This window comes from Zootoca vivipara, chromosome 15 (genome assembly GCF_965207765.1).
Source record: "Zootoca vivipara chromosome 15, rZooViv2.hap1.1, whole genome shotgun sequence".
NCBI classification, from domain to species: Eukaryota; Metazoa; Chordata; class Lepidosauria; order Squamata; family Lacertidae; genus Zootoca; species Zootoca vivipara.
In genome coordinates this window covers 18568309-18586881 of record NC_142598.1, presented here as the reverse complement: position 1 = coordinate 18586881, position 18573 = coordinate 18568309, and the positions used below count along the sequence as shown (strand labels likewise).

The following is an 18573-nucleotide window of genomic DNA, read 5'->3' as shown; positions in this document are numbered from 1 at the left end:
AACATTAATACATATTGGCTAAACTCCTAGGGAAGTCAGCTCAGTGTTACATTAAATATTTTCTGGGAGATCAAATTCTATGGGTAGTGGCTAAATTTTTACCAGTGGAAGGATAATTTTGGGGACTTCAATTGTTAATGTGTACATTGTGTTTGTTTTTACTATTATTACAGGTCTATTGAATGTATTAAAATGATGATGGTGAACATTACAAGAGGAGTATAGCCTAAAAAGTCTTACAAATTTTCTGAAATACGCTATTTTCTTATGGTCTCCTTATTTTGGAGCTTGGCAACTCTTTGAATGATTGATGGGAGAGGCCTTGTTCTGTATTCCCTTGATTTGGTGCTTGAGGTGGGTTTTGGAGAGGGTGGGATGCCATCTAATTTACTTTCAGGCAGACCTAAAAGGACTCTACTTCTTTTCAGTGGGTTCAATTGACTCTGGCCTAATTTGAAGCTAAACCATCCCAGTTAATTTGGGTGAGGGCAGGACCGGATTTAGATGAAGAGAGGCCCTAGGCTACTCCACTTGTGAGGCCCCTCCCAATCCCTCACCCTCACGACTAGAAGAAAATGGAAGAGTGTTATAAACAAAATTGAATGAAGCCAAGGATTACGATGGGTATTTAAAATTCTGCAATTTCTCCTCTAAAAGACATCAGAAAACTTCATCAAAATTTATTTGTCTAAGTTTGTCACTTTCAGTGTATAGAATACTCAGTGCGGACAACCTCTCTTGAGACATCGTGGCCCTTAATTCATTTTTAATTCTTTTGGGTCTTGAAAAACTCCTCTCTCTCGATCAATTAGTGACCATAAAGCTAAGAAATAGCTGCAAAATTGCTTCCACATTAGGAAAGGTCACCTGAGTTTTTCCTTGTATATAATTTGATAAAGGTCTGTATGAGACAAAGAGTGCTCTGCTGTAAGCCCTTGACTTTGTCTCACGTACAGGTGAAAGTGCAAAAGTTCATCAATAAGTTTCAGGTCAATATTTTCTGGGTATGCTTCCATCAACAGTTCAACACCTTGCTTAGATGCTATCAGAATAGCAAGAATGGAAAAACAATTGTGCCACATCACTGTACACATTACTTCTTTTTAAATTGGCTTTAAGTGCATCTAATATAGGACTAAAGGATTTTATCCTAAACTTATCTCTTGAAGAAAGTGCATCTAAGCACCAGGTGCACTTTTGTCATTTCTTTGCTGTTCCCTCACTCTTTGTCTCCTTGTTTTGTAGTTAACATTTAGCAAGGTGGCTTTTGCTTGTTTCTCAAGCTCATCAAAATCTTATCTTTAAAAAATCCAGAAGTGAACTATACAAACTTGCACAAGAACGCAATAACAGGTCTGGTTTCTGAAGAGCTTTGCTGACCTTTTGAAAATGACCTAGCACACAGATTTATATCTCTAAGATTCTGCAGATTTTGGCTGTGAATTAGGGCCCCACAATTTTTTTTCAAGTTGGGCCCTAGAGTTTCAAATTCGGCCCCACTGTCTGGTCCTGAGTCTCACAGTTGCTGGGCCAAAGTTGCCCTGCCCTCACATGAATGAAGACTTGAGTTTGCAATTTTGGGAGAGGGGAGATTGCCCGCTGGGGGGAGGGCGGGCTGGGGAGGCCCTCTAGATTTAAAGGCCCTAGGCTTCATCCTACTTAACCTATACATAAATCTGGCTTCTCCTTTGCACTCACAAGAGATCCAGCGCCGAGGCCTTCTGCCGGTTCCCTCACTGCGAGAAGCAAAGCTACAGGGAACCAGGCAGAGGGCCTTCTCAGTAGTGGCGCCCGCCCTGTGAAATGCCCTTCCATCGGAGGTCAGGGAGATGAACAACTACCTGACATTTAGAAAACACCTAAAGGCAGCCCTGTTTAGGGGAGTTTTTAATCTGTGATATTTTAATGTATTTTTATATTTGTTGGAAGCCGCCCAGAGTGGCCAGGGAAACCTAGCCAGATGGGTGGGGTATAAAGAAATAATAATAATAATAATAATAATAATAATAATAATAATAATAATAATAATATCAAATGAGGGCTTCTCCTTTGCACTCACAATATCAAATGACCTGCTCAGCTTTTGCCAATAGTTGAAGACTTTCCTGTCATCAAGAGCATTACATGATTATGTTGATGATTGGCTTATTGGATTAAGCTGATGATTAGCTACTATTTCATTCTTAATTCCTACATCTATAGCATGTTTAAACTTATATAACACATAACACAGTATTTGAATACCTGTTGTAGAAAATCAATCAACAAATTATTGTATAAATAAATAAATAAATTACACTACACATTGAGTTCAAGGGTTTCAGGCCTGCAGTTTGTATAGATAAATGGCTTTTGTAGACCATAGCTGTCAAGTTCTCCCTTTTTTAAAGGGAAATTCCCTTATGCTGAATAGGCTTCCTCGTGAGAAAAGGGAAAACTTGACAGCTATGTTGTAGACTTATATGAGAAATGCCTCTGTCCTTTTCATCCTACCTCTCACCTAAATACGTACAGTACAAGCAGCAAAGATTTGCTTTGCTTTTATGCCGGAAGTCCAGAATAGATGAATAAGATGAGGATTTAATTAGCTATGTTTTATGCTGGTTTATTTCAGTGCATGAGCAATGAGGACCATGGGGGTGAGTTGTGGGAGAGGAGGATAGTTAAGGGTTGCCTGTCCCAGGCAGATAATGAGCTAGAAACAGCTCTGGGCATGGAGATATACCTTTTCTTTCTTACTTGTGGTCCACATTTAGTGTGATCAGATTGAGTTTATTTTTAAAGGGATGCTTGAAATCCTTTTGGGGTCAAAGAGGTTTGTATTTGGATACTATGTAGAATTGGAGAGTAGTGATTACTTTATAGACAAATGGACACAATGTAACTGGCACATTAATTAGCTGAAATTTTTGATTTCTTGAGAAGAGGCAAACAATAAGTCTTAAGTAATCACAAACCTTTATGCTATACAAAGTCCAGAATAAATTATGCCTCTCTCCACACCACTGCTTTTCTCTCCCCCTCACCCCTTTCTAACTCATAACACCTTTATTCTGTTTGTATTTGGCTTTTTTGTTTGTTTGTTTGTTTATGTTTGTTATGAGGCTTTTTTTGGGTAGGCTGTCTACCAAGAGCCTTCAAATCTCTGGATCCAGCAAGTGTTAAAATCCATTCCTGGAATAGTCAGACTAGATTTCTAGTGAGGTAATAGGCCATTAAGGAAACAAAGGAAGTGGCTCTTTGCCAGAGAACAAATGGGTGGGTCCCCTCCCCTCCCCCTCCCCCTCCCTCAACTGTCATGTACTTAGAAAAACAAAGTTGTTTTAATGGTTCCAACGGTGACTGACATCTGTAGACTAAATTGTTATCAACGTTATTTATATGATAAATGCACATAGGAATGAAAGATCTTCCCATTTTGGTTATTTTAGTTTCTCATTTTTCTAATCTTAAATTCAGTCCTCCACATTTCTGCAGCAATTTGTGGTGGTTGTTTTTTAAATCCTCATGAAAATTCAGCATTTTAGTGTGAATTTCTCCTTAAAAACACATTTTTGCAAGCATTTCCCCTGAATATACTGCATTTTTTGTATGTTGTTTTCATTACTATATAAATTTTTGTGCACAGTTTCCACTAATATATGCATTTTGATAAACAATGTTTGGCTGGAGAACTGCAGTGCAAAATTCAGATAAGTGTGGATTTTGAAGGATGGCTATATTTTAGTTTTCTTATTTATTTTGAAAGTGTGGATTTGATAGTTTCACCTTTAAATGTGAACTGAATTGAATTTCTTTCCCCCACTCCTAAATGCACCAAGAGATTCTGTGCTGTTGGTGGTGACAGTGATGGCTCTCCTTGTCTATGACCACCTCTGGCAGTGATTGGCTCAGCTGTCTGTCTATAATGGAGCAGTTGTATGGTGGCTCTGGCAGTAACTGACTAGCTGCTTGCCAGTCAAAATGAAGTTGGCACAGAAGGGCCTCTGGCAATCATTGGCTGAGCTGCTTTGATCTGGGAAGGGCTGGGCAGGGAGATGTTTTAGCAGAGGAAGTGCTAAAGGAAATGGGGTTTAAGGAAAGCTAGACTGAAAGATGGGATGCTACAGGTGAATGACGGCAGGAGATTAGGAGGGAAAAGAAAGCTGGAAGAGGAAATGGGAGCAGAACTGTAGAGGAAGGCAAGATTTAGTAAGCCTCTGGATATGTAGAAATCATTACCCTATTTTTGGGTGGCCTCATTCAGCTCCTAAACTGAAAGGTACTCAGCCACCCCAAGCGCTCTATTAACAGAATAAATGTTGCAGCAATACTACAATGGTACCTTGGGTTACAGAGGCTTGAGGTTACAGACGCTTCAGGTTACAGACTCCGCTAACCCAGAAATAGTACAGTACCTCGGGTTAAGAACTTGGCTTCAGGATGAGAACAGAAATTGCGCGGTGGCAGCGGGAGGCCCATAGCTGCCAAGTTATCCCTTTTTTTTTTTAAGGGAAATTCCCTTATGCTGAATAGGCTTCCTCGTGAGAAAAGGGAAAACTTGGCAGCTATGGGGAGGCCCCATTAGCTAAAGTGGCACCTCAGGTTAAGAACAGTTTTTGTCTCAATGTGCCACAGTTCAGTGAGCGTCTTTTATGGTTAGGAATAAGAAAAAACATGATTACCTTAGTAATATTATTAAATGAATGTAAATCAATATTCAACATATTCTGCTGTTGCTTATGTTAGTGAGCTACTCTTGGTTATAATACTCTACCTTAAAAATATACTAGAAATAAAAAGAAGCCTCGAAAAGGGCAAATAAATTAGGGTTGCCACCTTTCCCAGAGGGGAATAAAAATCTGTCAGTGCTCATTTGCATATGATTTATTTAAGCACATGCACATTATTAAAAAAAATCAATTGATTAGAATTGTCTGGGTGACAAAAAATAGTCAGTTGAAAAGGAGACATCTACCCCCACCCTGGCAAGAAAGAAAGAAAGAAAGAAAGAAAGAAAGAAAGAAAGAAAATTACTCACCCTTTAAAATAAAAAAATAATAATAAATAGTTAGTGGCATAGAAAGCCTTCAGTTAGATGGAAAATGTTTAGCTTGGAAAGCTAATAAGCAAGCAAGCAAGCAAGCAAGCAAGCAAGCAAGCAAGCAAGCAAGCAAGCACCATTATAATATACAGAAAGTGCTAAATTGCTTTTATTTCCTTTAAGCACATGTAGTTCAATCATATGAATGTTTACTCAGATGTAATCCTCCGGTAAGTGTGCACCAAATTGCACTATTAAGACGAAAAGTTGTAATCCTCTTCTCTGTAGTGGGTTGTGCACAATCATCTAGTGCAATTGTCTTCAACTGGTGAGTTAGAAGAGCATTGACACCAGGTTTATGGGGGCTGCAATCCACTTTCTCTCTATCGCAACCACTCCATGTTCTTCCCCTGCCCCCCCCCTTCTACTCTGCTGTGTTCTCTTCCCTTCAGTGCTGTCCTGGTTGTTTCATTCTTGCCTTTTCTCTTCTATTATTCCATTATCTCGCTCGCCACCCCACCCCACCCCTACTTTCCCCATTCTCTTTCTCCTTCCATAAGCTTGCCAGACAGGAAAGTCCTACCTATCCCCCTTTTTTCTTTCTACCTTTCATTTTCGGTGAACTCTACTGCCTGGTGGTAGGCACCTTTCTTGCAATGAATTATTTGGCACTACTGTTTGTCAAGGGTTGCTGGGAATTGTAACTCTGTGAGGGATAAACTATAGTGCCCAGAATTATCGGGGGTGGGGTGGGGTAGATGTGCTTTGTAGTATGCACAGAAGCCCTAGTTTGAATGTGTAAGGCATTTTCAGAGTTGTTAATTGACAAGATCCTTAGGGTCACTTAGTACACCTTTAGTTATGTCTTAACTTTTAAGAGAGCTTGAGTTTGCACCCTTATTTGTAAATTTAAAACATATTGTTTGGCTATGGAGATTCTAGTAAAAATAAAAAAGAGTAAAGAAAAAAATAGCATAGAGCACAAGTAAGCACACTCTGCTTTAGATGTATAACAGAACCAAACTTTGTGAAAATCTGAAATTTCCTATATTGGGCTATTTGGAGTTAGCAAGGCTAGCAAGAATACCATATCTTTCAAAAATCACAAACCTATATGTTATAACATCTTCATTTTGTGTGGGAGATCCAAAAGTAGTGTTTTGCTTAAAAAAAGAAAGAATTGTAAATGGCACCAGAAGTCATTGACTGAATAGAGGAAGTAGTTCTGTTTCATGAAAATAAAACCGCTGAATTCCTTAGTTCTCCACGATTCAACACCCAGCAGGATATTAATGTGCAAAATGCTTAAAAGCCCCCATATTCTGGAATGAAGAGAGTTTGAGAAATGGGTTTTATTGTGGCCAAGAAAACTAATCTGGTTCTTTTGATAGGGCTGAGATCTGCAGTTCAAGCTTCAGCAGTTTTTATGAGAATGTCTAGGGACAGAGCTTGGCTTCCATTCACAAACTGACCTACGTCTAGTTTGTATTGTGAGTCCTGAGTTCTTAAGCCAACTCATAAAATAGTTTAATCAATGCAAAATAGGCTGAGCACCCTGCAGATAAGAGAATTATGGCCACAGTGTTTCATTGTTCTTGTTTTCAAGCCTTTGGCTGCAGTAGGAAAGCAGCATTGAGAAATAATAATGTAAAAGATCCTCAGTGCAGCTGTGGTGTCAGTCTGAGGTTTGCATTTCCTAGCAGATTTGCAGATCTGATCTGTAGTAATATCATTTGAATGGGGGGGGTGGGGGGAGTACTGTTTAGACATTGGCATTCACATCAGCATGTCCATAAAAATGGGCCTAAATTATGGTAAAAGGAAATTTTGATGACACTTTTCTATACTGCTTCATCCACCAACTTGCTTGTGGTTATGGACCACTGGCTGAACATCTGATTAGAGAACTAGTTGATTTCTCTCCATCGTTTTTATGCCACATTAAATATTAAGTTAAAAAAACCCTCGCTCTTACTGCCTGCTGCCACGGTTCATAAGCGTGCTCTCCATTTGCAAGCCAATGACATGTGCCCAGCTCATTACTGCTGTAGTCAGCATTTCCTGAGCAGCCCCTGATTGTTACTAATTACCTGCAGATGCATTTTCTCTGCTCTGCTGTGCTGACTTCAGCTTGGTCGCTATCACTTTGAGAGGACAAAGTGGCACTGAAATTGACACCTTTGCTCGCCTCTCCAATAAGGCACAGAGGGCAGATTGACAAATCCACAGGCAACTCTGACTGCAGCTGGTTGGAGAGTCACTTTGCATTAGCAGTGCCCAGAAATGAGTGGATGAGAGTGCTAAGCGACCTAGCAAAAAGGAACTATATGAGAATATTTCACTTCAGCGGGATCAGATGTGAACTGTACAACACACAATTCCAAATGGCATAACTGCTTTGTGGGTATGCCTTTAGAGACTGTTCAGACTGACAAACCAGGTCACTTGGTTCTTCAAGAGCATTTGAAGTTTTGAAAAATCTCTCTTTCCCCAACACACTATCACTATAACTTGCTGTGTTACGTTCAGTAGCCTTCTTGGATGAGTGGCTGAGCCAATCCATACAATGATCTAGTCAGCATACGGTAGTCTCATGTTTTTTCCTGCACTGCATCACTTCAGAGTGTAGGTAGGGGAATCATAACCGGTATGTTTGAACACATGAGAAGGTTATCATAAACACATGCAGCTTCCCCTAAAGCCACTCCTGAAATGCAAGCGATCCTCAGACGTGGTTTCCAATGAAATACACAGAGCAGCGAAGGAAAATTTGGGAGATTAATGATGCATACGTGGAAAATGGTTAAATGAGCACATGAGCCTCTTGGAATCTCAACCATAAAATGAGAAAAGTCTGTTTTCTAGAGAAGATACTTGCAGGGCAAATATCTAGAAGTGAATCCAGAAGCTGTGAACCTTTCAGGGGAACAAACTTGGTATTCTTTTAGGCATTACTGTCTGAAGTGGGAACATAGACAGAGCAGGGCTGGAGCTGAGAGACTGACCCATTTACAACTAACCTCTCCGATGGGGAGGGAGCCTTGATACACAGTGCTCCCCATTGAAGAAGTTTATCATAAACGTGTGTGTGTGCGTGTAGGGGGGGAGACTAAATGGGCATCATCCCTTCAGCCCTGTTCTACTCATGCTCCCTTATCAAGTGATGTCACTTGAAGGGGGCTCCTGTGTTTCCATATTACATCTTCATTAATAATAAATGAGTGTGTTTGCACACACACAGACACATACACATGCACACATACACCTTTTAAAAACAGAGTGAAATAACTGTTATCTTTGCCAACATTGTATTTTATTTATTTGCCCCCTACCTTTCAAGTGCCCATGAAAAGGTCCTGGCTCTCTTGTTGTTATCTGTGTCTGCACCCTCAGAGAGATATAGAGAAATGAAGAGAGGATCACAATCTTATGATTTTTGTTCAGCTGCAGCAGCAGTGAAGTTACTGCTCACTTTGGATTCATAGTGCCAGGGATTTGAATAAGGAACCTCACATGGGGTTGAATTGGGACCCAGTCTTGGTACCAGCATCTTCTTTAAGCAAAGCAGAGGTGTGTTGCCATGTGCAACACTGGCCTGTGATCCCTGTGATTGACAGGAAGTATAAAACCTCTGGATTGGCTGGACCTGCTACAAATTCCAGAGGTACATGCTGGGCCAACAGAATAGTGGCTTCTGCCTGCTGAACTTCAGCCAGCCTGCTCCAGACCAGACCCCCAGCTGACCTGGGGTGGTGGGTCACAAGTGTCAGAATAGTGATTACACAATATGTCTAGATCAGGCACCCCCAAACTTCAGATGTTTTGGACTACAATTCCCATCTTCCCCGACCACTGGTCCTGTTAGCTAGGGATCATGGGAGTTGTAGGCCAAAACATCTGGAGGGCCGCAGTTTGGGGGTGCCTGTTCTAGATTGTGCTATGGTTGCCTGCAGCCCCACACCCTGGCTGTAATAGAAAGCATTCCCAGGGCCGGCTCTAGGTATAGTCCCGGTGGCACAGGGCGCCAGGCGGGGCACTGTGTGGCAAAGCCGTGCGGAAGCCGTGCTGCGCACTGCGAGGGCAGGGGTGCTGGAGCCGGAGCGATCTCCGCGCCTCAGCGCCAGGGCGCCCAACCTGCTCGAGACCACCCTGAGCATTCCTCCTCACTGTGGCAGGCTTTGACCCACCATAGGGGCGAACTTGTGTGGGTGATTGGGGTGTGTGTGACATTGCACATGTGTCATCAGGAGGAGCTGGAGCCAGCCTTAGGAAAGGTGGCAACAGGGCTCTTGTACCCTGTTGGAGCACCACACCTCCCCCCCCCAGGCCAGACAGAAGCTTCCTGGGCTTTGGGAAGGAGGTGCCAGGCTTCTGACAGGATGCTGGAGCCCTCCTGTCTCCTTCCCAAAGCTCTGCGCTTTTGGGACATCAGGGGAGCCCGGCCCCTTCCCCAAAAATATAGAGGGGCCAAAAGGAGCACCTAGAAGCCAAAACCCTGGCACCCACCACAATACAGTGGTACCTCGGGTTACAAACTCTTCGGGTTACAGACTCTGCTAACCTGGAAGTAGTACCTTGGGTTAAGAACTTTACCTCAGGATGAGAACGGTGGCACGGCGGCAGTGGGAAGCCCCATTAGCTAAAGTGGTACTTCAGGTTAAGAACGGTTTCAGGTTAAGAACAGACCTCTGGAACAAATTAAGTTCGTAACCTGAGGTACCACTGTACACATACCTAAATGCACAGAGAAAGAGGAGCTGGCATAATGCTGGGAGCAAATTCCCCTTGAAAAATGTCACATCAAACTGCAGAGGGGCTTTATGAGGAGGACCCAGTCACCTACAATATTTCATTCACAACTTCAGTTTAAACTGAAGTACAGTGAGGGCACTGCACCTGGCTGAAATGCATTCACCCTCTCATATAGCAACACGTGCTCTGTGTATTAATTCTATTTCAGAGGGGCTTTTGTAAGGCATGCTGAGATAATGCGTGGGAATACTGCAAAGAAACATAACTGGGGTAGTTGCTTTTATTATTAATTTTCTGGACCCCCTTCCCCTTTTTTGGAAATTGGTGTTGATTTTAATAATCTTCAATTAAAAATATTTGAAGGAGGCTGGTTTTAGTGAGTAATTATGCTATTTGGGTAAAAAGATCAATAATTTCATATTATAGTACACTATTGAATTAAATAGGGATTACTTATGAGTAGACAGGATCTCCGAGGACTTCTAGGTGAATGCCATCCACCTCTGGTGACCAGATACTGACATAACATTGTATCATGGGTGAAATTTATACTACTTTCTATATGCAAACCTACATGAGTAATACAAATAGCATTTATCAGAATAACCATAATATATTTTGCAGTATGTTTAGTAATATGATATCTAGGAGGCAAATGTAAACAACTCATGTGTATCCTTGTAACTAGTGAAGCAGAAGTCACGTTCAGATGCAGAAAAAACCCCTGTAAGCTATAGAATAAAGCAAATCTAGAACTACTGCTGTTTATCAAGCAGGAAGCTACCCAGACAACCAGGCTGCGAAAAAAACAAACATTTAAAAGGAATGGTTAAGGAAGGCAGGGGAATGAAAGAGAAGCTATATGAATCCATTTTATTATAAAATATGCTGGAGCGGTACCCAAGTTTGCGTGGATTATTTGCGTGGACATGCGGAGTCTCCCAAACCCTTGGTGGCCCCCAAGTGGAATAACGACTCAAGACAATGTGCTATGGGATTAAAATTGGCCACAAGTTTCTTATGTTTCAGATGTAGGTAGACCTTGGCTCAGGCATTGGCCGTTTATCCCTCCCAGTCCCCCGCCGGGGATCTGGGGAACATCAGGGTTATCCAGAGTGTGTGTGGGATGGGCTGGCTCTGGAACATATGTTCAAGCAGAGAGCCCACCCACCCCCATTACGCCGCCGTCGCAGGGGAGAGCAATGACAACCTCTAGGCGTATGGCCAATGCCTCCCCTCAAAACAACCCCTTTAATGGGGAACCCTGTGATCACCACCACAAAGAGGAGGGGGGCGTGGGTCACCGCTACATGCCCACCCCTATTTAGGGAAGATAGACTAAAGGATTCCACCCAAGGCCTGAAACCACCAAAGTTGTGACGTTTTGCTACGGGAAAGGCAAAAACCTGCCAGTGCCGGAAAATTCCTTTCTGGCCCTTCAACAGCGACCTTGACGTAGCAGCACCCGCGTACTTGTGGAGAAAAGGTTAACCTGCAGAAGAAGGCTTAACTGAGGCTGGGTAGGGCAGGAGAAGCTCTAGAGCCAACTAACGATTCTCAGGTAAGATCCTTCCCCTATTGTGTGGGCAGGGTGGTCCCTCCCCCTACCTAGCCTGATCACTTTGGCAGCGTCTCTGATTGGGCAACTGGCTGAGGTAGGCGGGGACCTCCGTTTATCCCACCTGGGGAAGGCAAAGCCAAGCCTATGCTGAGGGAGCCGCATAGGGTCTAGGGGGCTGTGCGTGATCACACAAAAGGCGCCCCCCATTTAATGTGGGGAACGGTCATTCTGGAAGTACATCTGAATCTGGTTTCTGGCTTCATATTAGAATGTTACTGCCTTGGTCGTATTGGTGGATTATGTTCACCAGGAATAAGAGCGGGAGCTGGCGAAGAGAGAGTACAACCTTGCAATGCTGATTCTTCTTTGATACCATGAACTATAGCATCCTTCTATGCGGCTTGGCAATGCTTCCATTCCTACCTGTCAAGGATACAGAAAAGTATGCTTGGGGAGAATTGTTCCACCCAGTAGGAGCTGTCCTGCAAGGTGCCACAAAAGTTTGATCTTACCCCACATGCTGATTAATATCTATGTGAAGCTGCTGTGAGAGGTCATTTTGGAGTTCGCTGTCATCAATATGCTGATGAAATCCAATTATCTCTCTCCATTTCTATCTCTGATTTCTAATATTATAAGGCAAAACTTTCTCTGTGCTTATGTACAGTTGAAGAGGTAACATGCTATCACTCTCCTCTCTTAAAACGCTAAACTGTATAATTTCTTAGTCAGCAGTGCTTGGGGGAGATTGTGTCATTTGATTTTTTAAAGTATGTCTACCCACCCTTCCCACCTGTTCAAGATAGCTTACAAATATGACAAGACCATCTTACCCTTTTCTTCCAATTTGATAATAGCTTACATAGAAAACATATGACATGATATGCGTAAAACCCCCAAGGTGCTTGTGTGAGAGGTTGCTGACCAACTCCAGGCACTCTTGCATGAAACTGATTGAGATCCATTTCACTTGGGTTTCAGGCCTGGTTCTGGAATAGAAACTGGCCTCATTGGCCAATGGAATGACCTTTGCTGATTGGGGAGAGTACAGCTCTGTTCATTCTCTTGGACCTCTTGGTGGCTTTCAGTACTATTGGCAATGGTGTCCTTCTGCTTAGGTTTTTCCAAGCTGAATGCTGGAGGTACAGTTTTGCAGTGCTTTCACTCCTATCTTGATCACCAATTTTAGAAGATGGTGCTGGGGAATCCATGGCAGTTATGCTTTGGGGTCCCATAGGGTTATTTTCTATTTTCTATTCCCCATGCTGTCAAACTTCTACATCATGCCATCCGGAGATCTGAACTGAGGTGTCACTAACATGTGACACCTAGTCTATGTCTCTTTTTCCATACAGCCACACAGGTGGGTGGTCTCGAAATAGGTGAGGTGAATCATGGTCAGATCACTTTCTGGTGAGGTTTGGACTTGCAGTGACTATTCTCCCCTGCAAGGGTGGAGGACCAGTTAGGGTGTTCCACCCTTGGAGACTGATGGAATCTGACTGATTCCTGACTGCTCTGGAAGATTTCCCAGGGGATAAAGCAGATGATCCTGTTGATGCCATAGTTTCACTATGGAATAGTGAGACTTTTAGGGCCATTGATTCTGAGTACCCTTTCCCAGCACTATCCAGTTTGCCGCTTGGTACACCAATGAGTTGTGGTCAATGAAGCAGGCTTAGAGAGGCTTGGAGTGTAAGTGGCATGCATCTTTCTTAGGAGTCAACCAAGCATGTGTTCAAACTTATAATCAGGCCTACCATGTGGTGGTGAGTGCAGCAAAGAGATCCTGCTCCTCTGCCTCCATTGCATTCTCAGGGAGCTGTTTGATGGAGCTGTTCCATGTGGTTTGGAAGTTGGTTACTCCTGACCAGGTGAGATGTATATGTGCAAACCTCTGGAGCACATAGTAACTGGCTGTAAGTGGATGGCTAAACACTTCAAGGATAAAGTTGCTTGGCTCCACAGTGATTTAGATGCTGCTTTTGTGACAGTATCAGCTGAAGTGTCTGATTTAACATTGAGCCCAGTGTTCTGAGATCATTTCCAGTTGATGTGGCCTGAGGATGTGGACAGGATACTTACAGTGATGTGCTTGTTCATCCTGGCTTATTAAAGCTAGTTGGGGGGGGGGAAGACTGAATGGGCCAAGGGTGTGGTAATTGCATCCTTGCATAATGGAGTGGTGCCCAATGCCCTTAAAGAGGCAGTGGTGTATCCACTCCTCAAAAAGCCCACCCTAGACACAATGGAGTGTAACAACTATAGACTGGTCGCCAACACCCCTTTCTTTGCAGAGGTGGTGAAGAGGGTGGTTGTGGAGCAACTGCAGGTATTCCCAGAAGAGACTGATTACTTAGATCTACTACAATCTTGGTCCAGACGGCTTTGGAACTGAATCAGCCTTGGTTGCCCTAATGGATGATGTTTATTGTGTGAGGGACAGGGGCAGTGTGATGCTCTTATTTCTGCTTGATCTCTCGGCAGCTTTTGAAACCATTGACCAGGCACCCCCAAACTGCAGCCCTCCAGATGTTTTGGCCTACAACTCCCACGATCCCTAACTAACAGGACCAGTGGTCCGGGAAGATGGGAATTGTAGCCCAAAACATCTGGAGGGTCGAAGTTTGGGGGTGCCTGCCATTGACCATGGTATCCTCCTAGAATGACTTGGTGAGTTGGGGATTGGAGGCACTCTATTACTGTGTTTATGTTTGTATCTTCAAGGTTGTGTCCAGAGAGTAGCACTTTTTCATGATACAGCGGTATATAAATATTTTGATGAATAAGACAAATAAATAAATAAATAAATAAATAAATAAATAAAGTCCTGCTGTGTGGTAGACTACATCAAAGCAAAACATGATTTTCACAGAATAGGCTTGTATGCATTTGTAAAACTTGTATGTGTTAGTAAAACAATTTATACCACTTGCCTAGAGTAAATGCTTTTTAAATTTCTTTCACAAACAGGTTCATTCCATATCATCACAGCTGTTCTCCCCCCCACCTTATCTCTTCTTCATTCTAGTCATGATGAAAGGAGAAGAAAAAAGTTTAACCAACAGATAGTGCTTTGCTCCCTTCAACCCCTCTGGGATTGATGCCAAAGAAGCGACAAAGGGCCATTTATCATTTAGTTAGACCACCTTATTTGACCTGCCTTTTATGACCTATTTTTGGATGATGATCCAAAATAGCTAAATTCCTTTTGTGTCAAATTGAAAGTGTAATGTGAAAGTGAAAGGTGGAGAAGAGGGTAGAAGAAAAACAAAAGAGGGAATGAGAAATAACCAAGTTTATGGGTGTTTTCTTTTACATCAAATCTCTTTTGTTTTCAGTGTTTAAAGTATTAAATTCCCTCAATTTCCATTTACTCTCACCATGACAGCAATGACCACCAAACAACTGTCCCTATGACCATAGCCTTCAAAGTATATTGGGTTGAATAATAATGTAATGAGTGGGAAAAAGGACAGAATAGTGAAGTTAAGAATTGTCAAATCACTGTGTGGAAAGCGGCAGAAGTGCTGAAGGATTTGATGTTTTTATGTTATGTTTGACTGTTGAATCAGTCTCTTTTTCTAATTAAATGTCTTTTTAAACTTTTTCTATTTATTTCATTTTTCTCTTTCCCCTTTTTTCTCTTCTTTTTTCTTTCCTTTCCTTTCTTCCTTTTCTTCCTTTTACTTTTTCCGCCTCTCGTTGATTTCTCTGTATAGTTGCTTTCCAGTGCTACAATCTTGATAGATATTAGAAAAGATAATGAAATGCTCCGATTTTGAATATTGTGTATTTTAATGTATGTTTGTGATATAAAATAAATCTTTTTTAAAAAACAACAACAAAGTATATTGGGTTGAAAGAGCTAAGAATAGGAAAAGAAAAGAGGGGGATGGAACAGAATGGAGTTTGGGAGCATCTGAGAGGGAGCACTGGGGGTTTGCTTCATATTAGTGTACGATGGGACTCTTTATTTAGCATAGAGGTTCAAATGTGGAGACCACATTGATCTCACTTTTAAATTGCAGCTTTAGTGGCTGCATTTTGTAGCACAAATTGCCATAGCTAAAAAGATTCAAAGAACTAATCACTCCACTACCAATGGAACCAAATAATGGAGAGTGAGGGAACCATCATAAGCCCTGGGCTGATTTACTGGGGAGGCACTTCAGAATTGGTGCAGGCTTGATTGTTTCCTTCTGTCTGACTTCTGTGGTAAGCATGCTTTAAAAGAGCCTCTCTTGCCTTTGCAAGAAGCCAATGCAAGCTCTCTTTAGGGTACCTGAGCAGCTTTATGTGCACTTTTGGGATGGTGGATGCCAGCCAGGCTGATGGACTGGCATGCATTTTTTTAAAAGACCATTGAGCAATGGGATATTTCCATAACTTGCTATGTAGTTTATGCTTATTTTAATTATAAAACATATGGTGATAAAATCTTAAGGAGGAATAATGAAGCAACCCTTTTTATTTTAAAGAAAGGTAGCAGCCTAAAAGATAGGTTTATTACAATCTATATTGTAGAGAAACCTTTTACAACCACACTGTTTTTTGAAAAAAGGTTGCTCTATTATGGCTACCTTCTCTCCCCCCCCCCAGTTGGAGGCAGTATGCCTTTGAATAACAGTTGCTCAGAAACAAAGTGGGGAGATTTATTATTACATTGGTTTAAAACTGTGAGAACAGGATGCTGGACCAGGTGGGTCTTTGGCCTGATCCATCAGGGCTCGTCTCACATTTTTAGTTTGGTTGCCAAACGAGATGTGATGTTAAATGTGTGATTGCAAAGGATGTTGTTGTTATTATTATTATTATTATTATTATTCATTTCATTTCATTCTATACTGCTTTATGTTTTTAAGAAAAATCTCAAAGTGGTTTACAGCATATTGAAACATCAATAAAACAATCCAGAATCAAACATTTCTGAAGAAAGTCAAATATAGAGTACCTATACAGTCAAAGCAACATAATTAACAGAAAACTAAAATATTATCTTAAAAATTTCAAAATAAAACATTACAAAGGAGGTCAACTACAGAATACATATTTAACACAAACCAAGTTAACAAAAATCTTAAACATTTCAAAAAAGAAAAATTGCTAAGTGAAGTCAAATATAAAATACACATTTAAAACAGCATAATTAACAAGAGAATAAAATATTAACATAAGCATGACACGGCTGTTTGGCAGGCACAAAAAGATGGGGCAAAAGAATCCAATAGGTTAGGATATGTTGTCAGGCATAGCGATGTCCCTCTGGTCTCACCAGGTGCCTCTTTAGTAGAGCTGGGTGGGTCTGGGGCTTGCCCCCTTGGCCAGGTGGAAAAGGCCTTTCAGGGAGCAGCCTTCAGCACTCACAGCTGGGTGATAATATTAATAAATTAAACTGAAGCCATAGTTGTGGATGTGGGTGGTGAACCACAATCAAATTCACAGTGTGCAAGGAAGAGGTTAATTATTTTTCCCAACGCTGACATCCCTATGAAATTTGCTTTGTCCCAAATTACTATTGCCCTAGAAAGCAAGCTGCAATGGTGAAAATAAAAGCTTCCCTCCTGGGTCATTAGGATCTTTGCACAGAAGGGAAAGGGTTAGACACCCCTCCCCCTGCACCACAGTATCAATCTTGGCCCCTCCCTGTTATTTCATTTTTTTTTTTTTAAAAATAGTCCCATTTATTGCAATCACACAATGTCACATCTAGTTTAGCTCTTAGATGCCTGGTAATTACATAACTTTTTTAAAATGGATAAAAAGTGGGGTGGGGGAAGCCCCTAGCTCCAGACACTGAGCTCAGGAATCCTGGATTGGAGAACACACATTTCAGGATTGGACTTGGGTATAGAGGCCATAGCCCTTGGCTGTGAAAGCAAATACCAAGTTTTGTTCTGAAAAATCAAGGCGCTGAAACCTTCTTTGAATGCTAATGCTAAAATTGTAAAAAGGCTTGGGCTGATAATAGCAGATAAACAAACAAACCAGCTATTTCTGTTGGGGCATTTGAATGATACTGAAATATAATCTTCTTGTAATACTGTAGAGCAAGGGTCAGCAACCCTTTTCAGCCATGGGCCGGTCCACCGTCCCTCAGACCATGTGGTGGGCTGGACTATATTTTGAAAAAAATAATGAACGAATTCCTATTCCCCACAAATAAGCCAGAGATGCATTTTAAATAAAACCATACATTCTATACTCATGTAAAAACACCAGGCAGGCCCCACAAATAACCCAGAGATGCATTTTAAATAAAAGGACACAATCTACTCACGCTGATTCCCGACTGTCCGTGGGCTGGTTTGAGAAGGCGATTGGGCAGCATCCGGCCCCCGGGCCTTAGGTTGCCTACCCCTGCTGTAGAGTGTTGATCTGCACTATCATATACAGTTGGGTGTTAGTAGATGCCTTCTCCAAGAGCAGCACAATACCAGATTTACAGCTCCCTCTCACTGTACTTAATAGATAAAAGTGCAGATGCATTTTCCAATAATCTATTTGTCACTCCAAATGGGGCCTGTCATGTTAAGGACTTGGCAAAGAGGCACATAAACACTCTTCAAACAGCAGCCAGTTTCAAAAACCAGAAGTGTCATATTTAAGTGTTCTTGTCTCTCCATTAGACAAGAACTAGGTTTCAGTGTGGGACGTTTGCTGCCTTATTCATACCATTAGTGGTAAAACTGCAACATAGATTCCAAAAACAACAAAGACAGAGCAGGTTCATGGAACACCTGGGCAGAAACATAATGGTTTTAGCTGAATGAAGCCCACCAGCAAACTGTGTATGGCAGCCCACCTTCTGGTTTTGTTCCCTGCTCCTGGGACTGCAAAAACATGGGTTTGTCAAGCACTTGGGAGGACACAATACATAGCTGCATTCAGCTTGGTGGGTCATAAATTGTGAACTGTCAACCCAGAATTAGATCTGTGCTTTTGTCTGTCTTTCCTGCCACTGCACTACTGCAACATATGTACCGGTATGGCTTGATATTTATTGGAGAACATACTAGAAAGGATTTGTCTTGCTTTGACCCACTCCCCACACTTCCCAAAATAGACATCTCTGATCTTGGTTCAGATTTGTAATTTGTGGGCAAAAGCTGATACTGGGGTTGATGGACAAAGTCACACATAGCAGACCTTCCAAGTGTCCTATTTTCTAGGGACAGCTCCAAATTTACAGAAGCCATCTCGGTTTCTGATTTGATCCCAGAACGTCCTGCTTTTC

General features: G+C 41.9%; 1 protein-coding gene across 2 annotated transcripts in view; it reads left to right on the top strand.

The window, feature by feature from the left end:
* Nucleotides 1-18573, top strand: part of PAX5 (paired box 5) — a 238193-nt gene that overhangs the window by 131301 nt on the left and 88319 nt on the right. The gene's annotated exons all lie outside the window — the stretch shown is intronic.